The sequence below is a fragment of the Pyrus communis genome, chromosome 9 (assembly GCF_041283825.1).
Source record: "Pyrus communis isolate YQ-2024b chromosome 9, ASM4128382v1, whole genome shotgun sequence".
NCBI lineage: Eukaryota > Viridiplantae > Streptophyta > Magnoliopsida > Rosales > Rosaceae > Pyrus > Pyrus communis.
This window is the reverse complement of record NC_142573.1, coordinates 7,387,499-7,395,000: the sequence shown is the minus strand read 5'-3', so window position 1 is coordinate 7,395,000 and position 7,502 is coordinate 7,387,499. Positions and strand designations below refer to the sequence as shown.

Sequence of the window (7,502 nt, the reverse complement as noted above, 5' to 3'; positions counted from 1 at the left end):
CTAAACATGTGGAAGTGCACTACCACTTTATCAGAGAAAAGGTTCTACAAGAAGAGATTGAGATGAGACATGTCAAGACGAATGATCAAGTTGCGGACTTGTTCACAAAAAGTTTAAGTACAGGCAAGCTCGAAAATTTTCGCTAGCTGCTCAGCACAGTGCAAAGAATGAGAGCTAACGTTGAGGGGGAGTGTTGAGAATCAATGTTAGGTAGAATCAATGTTAGGTATGGTTGAGTGGAAAAAATTAGGTGCAATTAATGGGTTTTGTGTGGTAGCAAATAATCTTAGTTTAATTAAGTGTGTGGTGTAGCTTTCATTTGGTTTGCTATAAATACCCAAGTCCTCAAGCATTGTAGATCATCCAAGGAGAAACAAAGCCTAGAACTAAATAAGAAAAGCTTTGCTAATTAGTTTGTTTTATGAGCTTTCTTTAAGAGTGTGCTCTATTTTCTTCTTCTTGGGATCATTAGAGTTATCTTGTATACTCTTCTTATTCAACAGGAGGCAGAGAGAAATGGGAATTATACCTGGAAATAACAAGAAAAACCAGCGAGTACGACAATCTGTGAACACCATGCTTGGCAAGGGTAGAAATTTCATTGAATATTGAGATGAACATGATAAGATCCATATGCAAAATAAAAACAAAATACAGTATACTACAGTTCATAAAAACTTGCACTCAACTCCCCGTTCATAAAAACATAGAAAGAAAGTGTATTGGTTTGGTATAACCGAATAACCATGCGCAATAATGAGCTCATACTCATATTGAGAGATGTTCAAACATAATTGTACCAATCAATTATAAGAAGAAATACTCTACGCATATACTTTGAGTAACAGAAATTATACTAAAAAATTGAAATTATTATTGATTAAGCCCACCAAGGTTTCTCAATCACTTCGAATGTCAACTCATTGTTTGCAAAAGATATACAAAATAGTATATTAGTTGGGTTACTAAGAGTAATGCACTCTTACAGTCATTCTCACATGTTGAAAGACCAACAATCAAATTGTTGCACGTGCAAACAACTTGATTATACGAATCATATATAAGAGAAAGTACTATATAAGTATACTTCAAAGTAACAAACTTTATACGAAAACTCAAAATTATTATAGAGTAAGGACAACTATATTATACAATCAACTTTGAAGTGTTATCCATTGGTAAATTTTCAGTATTAATTCTATTGGGTTATCCATAAGAAATTAAGAATCCAAAATTGCATCAATTCTTAGTTCAAAGTCCAAACCAACAGCCAGTGTGCTTATGTGGTCTAGACCCAAACCATACAGTACAAAATTGAAAACTCCATAAAAATGATCCCTCGCTTATTTTATTTTATTTTTTATTTTTTTTTCAGAGGAACTACCCATTCGAGTTTCCGATCTACCACATTTGTGCAGTGTAACCCCTGTATATCTGGAGCTGGCCCGCAAAGAAGCCGGTGCTCTGCCGACCTAATGTGCACGAATTCTTCCTTGGTCAAATGCTTCATCTATTCATTTATTAGAAAAAGGGATTAAAACCCAAACCCACCCCCCATTTGAAATAAATCAAAATTAGGTTAACCAAGAAACGTATGCATCATCCAACCTGTTTAAAATCATCCTCATAATCACTGAGGTTTTAACTAATATCATCCAACCTGTTTCATTCATTAGGAAAAAAAAAAAAAAAAAAAAAAGATTAAAACCCAAATCCACGCCTATCTCCCTCTGTCTCTGCAGCCCATGCTTCATGGCATTCAATAATTACCCTCAACTTTAGAATAGATAATGTTGAAAACTAAATTTTGTCAGCACGGGATGCATAATTTTGAATACAGCAATGTGTGTGGTAATGATCAGTTGCCCATCATCTGGTTCAATTCTCAAAACTTAGATTTTACTGCAGAGGGAGACGACTTAACTTCAAATCTTAGAGTGATTGAGATTGATCTATCATAGCCATATTATTCTTTTGATTATTTTGAATGAGTTGAGATGCGTCTATAAAAGGACGTTGATTTCTGCATCCGTAATTATGCGAAAGCCATAAACACTTCCATAATCAGAAAACATAAGTTGTCATGGGAATGGAATCGCGCCGATCGAAGTTCATTTCTGTACGTTGTTTTACTTTGCTATTAATCATTGCTACTCAATTTTCTCTCTCTGTGCAGACGCAGACAATTTGTCACGACGATGAGCGCTCTGCCTTGTTGCAATTCAACGACAGCTTCACGATAGACGAGTCAGCTTCTGCACTTCCTTCTGCTTATCCAAAGTTTACATCTTGGACACCAGAAGGAGATGCTCAGAATCAGACAAGTGACTGTTGTTCGTGGGATGGTGTCGAGTGTGATGAGGTCTCTGGCCATGTTATTGGCCTTGACCTAAGAAGTAGCTGTCTCTATGGTTCTATCAACTCCAGCAGCAGCCTCTTTCAACTTGTTCACTTGCAGAGTCTTGACCTCTCAGATAACAACTTCAATTTCTCCCAAATACCATCAAGATTGGGGCATGATCTTGCGAGCCTAACGTATCTCAACCTTTCTCAGTCTTTTTTTTCTGGCGAAATTCCATCAGAAATTTCAATGCTATCCAAGCTCTCAACCCTTGATCTGTCAACCAGTCAGAAGTTTCCCGACCGTGAAAACATTTTGAAACTGACCAAGACCAACTTGATAAGCCTAGTTCAAAATGTGACCAAGAACATTGAACAACTTCATCTTGATTTGGTAGACATATATTCCACTCTGCCTGATGTTTTGGTCAATGCATCTTCTCTCATATCCCTCAGACTCGCTCAATGTGGGTTGTATGGGGAATTCCCAGTTGGTGTTTTCCACTTACCAAGCTTACAAGTTCTTCTTCTGTCCAACAATTTGAACCTAACCGGTTATTTTCCTAACTTCAACAAGACCAATTCCTTCAAGACATTGGATGTTTGGAACACGAAGTTCTATGGTCAATTGCCCTCTTCTATCGGAAACCTTCATTCCTTAAGTGTGCTAGAACTCTCATACTGTACCTTTTATCCTAGTCTTCCATCCTCACTCAAAAACCTAACCCAACTCAGTTACCTTGACATTTCCGCATTTTACGACTCTTCCGAAAACTTTTCCACAAGTCAATTAGCTTCTTATCCCTGGTTTTGGGTTGGAAAGCTAACAAACCTTTCCCACTTAGGCCTTGATCTTGTTAGAAGGGGAGAGTTCCCGACTTTTCTGGCTAACCTGACGCAACTCTCGTATCTATCCATGGAGAGTAATGAAATGACTGGTCCAATCCCTTCTTGGCTCATGAACTTGTCCCAACTAAGCTATCTTGACCTCAGCGATAACAAATTACAAGGAGAAATTCCTCAATCGTTCTTCCGATTACGAGATCTTCAAGTCCTTGACCTTTCCGATAACAACTTGAGTGGATTGGTTGAAATTGATCAACATTCTAAGCTCAAATCTTTAAAGAAACTTTTCTTATCATATAACAAGTTATCTCTGAATTTCAAAACCAATATGAGCGCTGCTTTTCCTAAGCTTCAGGTTCTAATGCTGGATTCGTGCAACTTGACAGAGTTTCCAGAATTTTTACATGATCAATACGAGTTGACCGACCTCGACCTTTCCAACAACAACATTCGGGGCCAAATACCGAAGTGGTTGTGGAATGCAACTAGAGAAACAATGTTGAATCTCAATCTTGCCAACAACTCTTTAACAGGGTTTGAGCAAGATCCAGGCACTTTTCCGTGGCAGAATCTGTTGTTCTTTTTTTCTCAGCCATAACGAGTTACAAGGATCACTGCCAAATCCGCCACAATCCATCATAATTTATGATGTTGCAGACAATTGTTATAGTGGAGAAGTATCACCGTCATTCTGCAACTTGAATGATCTGCATATTCTTGATTTGTCCAACAATAACTTGAGCGGCAAGCTTCCGCAGTGTTTGGGGAACTCCAGTAATCTTGGAAAACTGATTCTGGGGAACAATTCTTTTCACGGTGGTCTTCCTTCGTTATGTTCAACTGTAAATAGTAGTTTGGAATCGGTTGATTTAAGTTATAACCAGTTAGGGGGTAAGCTACCAAGGTCAATTGCCAATTGCACTCAGTTGGTGTTTCTCAACATTGCAAACAATCACATCAGCGACATCTTCCCATCTTGGTTGGGGGCACTTCCAGTCTTATGGGCTCTCATTTTGCGGTCTAATGGATTTCATGGCGTGATTGGTAACCCTGCAACAACCCATGAGTTCCCCAAGCTCTGCATAATCGATTTGTCTAACAATGATTTTTCTGGTATATTGCCATCAAACTACTTTGAGAGCTGGAATTCCATGAAATTTGTTGACAAAAGCACGGACATGTATTTTCAGAGCTCCTCGTCCATTGACTCACATGGACTTTTCACCCTTTTAACTGTTTCATTCTCGCTCACAATCTTTGGCAAAGGTGTTGTGCTGAAATATGAAAAGACCCCAAATCTTCTCAAACTGATAGATCTGTCAGGTAATAAATTTGACGGAGAGATTCCAGCAGGTGTTATTGGGAATCTAAGAGGCCTTGTTTTGCTTAACCTTTCGAATAACGGTCTCACCGGTCAAATCCCCTCATCGTTGGGGAACTTGAATATGCTCGAGTCATTAGATCTCTCCCACAACCAGCTCTCAGGAAGGATCCCCAGTAATCTGGCGCAACTCACTTTCCTTGCATCTTGGGATGTGTCCCATAATCTTCTTTGGGGGCCAATACCAGTTGGCAAACAATTTGACACATTCGAAAACGATTCATACGAAGGAAACTCGGGTTTGTGTGGAAAGCCTTTGTCAAGGAAATGTGAAGCGCCGCCACCACCATCAGCCGTGGAAGAAGATGAAGACTCTGGGTTCGAAATTGGACTAGATTGGTATGTGGTTCTGCCAGGAGTTGTCAGTGGTCTAATAGTTGGGGTGGTTGCTGGGAATACACTGGCAAACAAGAAGCGTGAATGGTTTGTCGAGAAATTCAGCAGGAGGCGGCAGCCAAGACGCACGAGGAGGAGGAGGGGATAAAGTGCTTTTTAGTCCTTGTAAATTTGATCTCCATGTTTAGTTGTTGTTTAAGTTGTTCTGGGGTTGAGTCTGTTGCATTTTGTTATCCTTTACAATTCATAGATGTAATACATGTTACCGCGGGTCTCCGAAATGACCCGTGCGTTTGTAATATATTATTGGGCAAAATAATGAAACACGTGTTTGTGATACATAACAAATGTACACATGTGATCACCACATGTATGATCAAAATTGGACATGTATAATTTTGGGTTTTTTGGGCCCAACGTGAGATTTGGTGTTGGTTTGTGCAGTGGCTGCCACAGCCCATTGAAGAGGTTCAAGGCCTGAAAGGCCGCATGCCCTTTTTGCCCTCTCTGCATTCCAAATCCAACGGATGGATTGAAAAAGGCATGGGTCTTTTGGTCATTCTGCGTTGGGGTGTCCGGGAGGGAGGGAGAGAGAGAGAGAGAGAGAGAGAGAGAGAGAGAGAGAGAGAGAGAGTGGGAGAGGTTAGTATGCTAGTGCCCCAATGTTTGATTCGGTGACTGGGAGGGTGACAGTGAGAGAGAGAGAATGGGTCGTCACGATTTCGGGGAGAGAAACAGAGAGGGAAGGGTGGGGATGGTGAACAGGCCCCGAGCATGGTCCTCCTGAGTCCAGGATTCTGATAAAAAATCAAATTTTTATTATTTCTTGCATTTATATCTGCTGGCATGTGGTGATTGAGAGGCCAAAATTATTTTACAAATCTTTTTGTACTGTTTGGTTAGGTTAGGCAGCATGGTCTTGTGTTTTTTTTAATCGATTTGGGGATTTTCTAGCCTTGTATTTATTTGTTTGCTCTCTGTTCTTCAAATTATCAAACACTCTCTCTTTGTTTCTCAGGAAAATACTTCAATTTTCTGGTAATCTTCTCCCCTCTCTGTAAATTATGAATTTAATTGTCTTCTCTATATAAATCGATTCATACATAACACGCTGCATGTTTGAAATTCCAATAACCTTCTAAAGAGGATTTTTATGTTCATTTTAACTGCAATTCGTATAATTTAGGAGGATAGTTTGATATAGCAGTGGTCATGGGAGACTTCGTTTCGTTTATTAGATTAGCCAATCTCCCTGAAGAGGTGAAGAAGGAACTTGAAGATCCTCATAGTGGGTAAGGCAATTTGGTCCTGTCCTTATGTTTTGATTTCTCTTAAGCCACCAGAAAACATCAATTTGGCCGCTAGCCGCACGGATGTATTCCTTATCTTCTTCTTACCCGCCATGTATTAGGTACAGTTTTGGATGGAGTCGTGGAAAAGAGAAGCTGAAATCTCGAAAGCCTGGTATCACCTTGTATTCTTTTGTTTTATAGTTTGTTTTGTCAGAAACTCTAAGAACAACTTACGATTTGCTTAGTGAAATGACTGTTATTTTACTCCTTTTCGTTTGCGTTTTGTTTTTGCAGATACGTTGAAAGGCTAATTTTATGCAAATTCAATATTAGACAAGCGTACAACAGACGAATCTCTAATTTAAAGGTAAAATTGTATAGGAGCATGAATGTCATATGGCTCAGACCAATAATTGTATGGCCAAACTGTTGTATTTGTCGGTTACTAATAATTAGCATTCCCTATAAGGTTGTATAAAGTTGGCCAGGCCAAATTTTATTTATGCTGGGATATATTTTGGCAGCATTAACCTATTTGAAAACTTAGATTTGCACAAACACAACATAATCTTTGCGAAAGCATGTATTTGACTGACATTATTTCATATATATTAACAGATAAGCAATGCTCTAGCGGGTGCCGACATAAAAGACTTGATGAGGAAGCTATCAAAATTTATTTATGACGAAGAGAAAGCTCTTGAGATGAGGTTTTTTTTTGTTCCCTGTTTCATCTTTGTTTTAAGCAATGAGAAAGGTCAAGTTTATGATAGTTTCTAGATATGTAGATTGAGAAATTAATCATTAAACTAAGATTTTACACGCACTTCCAAGGCCATTGTGTGTGGGTTGTACTTTATCTTTAGTCTGCTGTTTGTTCAATCCCGTATATTTGGAGCAGATATTTGTATCCCGAGCCTTACCCAGAGGAGAATTTGGAGTTAATTCGTTCTCGGAATATTCGGTTACATCTTTTTGGTAAATTCACGTATGTGAGTTGTATTTGATCTTGATAATGGATGTATGTTTACGTGAGCGAACACATTCGCAAATTCGTGAATTTGGAGCAGATACTTTATTTGTAAGTGGGCGCATGAGCTCATCCCCCAAAGGGGGACACCAGTGTTGCCATAAAGTTTTTAGGATAATGCTTGTGTTCGCCTCGTTGGAGAACTTACTTGTCCCTCCACTTACGATTAATGTATCTCTACAGTATGAACATTATAATTGGAATCGTTCATTCTCTTTATCATAATCATATCTACAAAAAATTCAGAGATTCAGAGATTTTGTAGTCATCCATTCAT

The 7,502-nt window shown here is 38.8% G+C and overlaps 1 long non-coding RNA gene and 1 pseudogene across 1 annotated transcript; both read left to right on the top strand.

The window, feature by feature from the left end:
- The first annotated feature begins 2,055 nt into the window (after positions 1-2,055).
- Positions 2,056-5,240, top strand: LOC137740375 (receptor-like protein 7; annotated as a pseudogene).
- Positions 5,241-5,487: 247 nt separating this feature from the next.
- Positions 5,488-7,230, top strand: LOC148694152 (uncharacterized). Its single transcript, XR_015966281.1, has 4 exons — positions 5,488-6,195; positions 6,315-6,367; positions 6,490-6,562; positions 6,814-7,230. It is a non-coding gene; the product is annotated as an uncharacterized LOC148694152 (long non-coding RNA).
- The last annotated feature ends 272 nt before the right edge of the window (positions 7,231-7,502 follow it).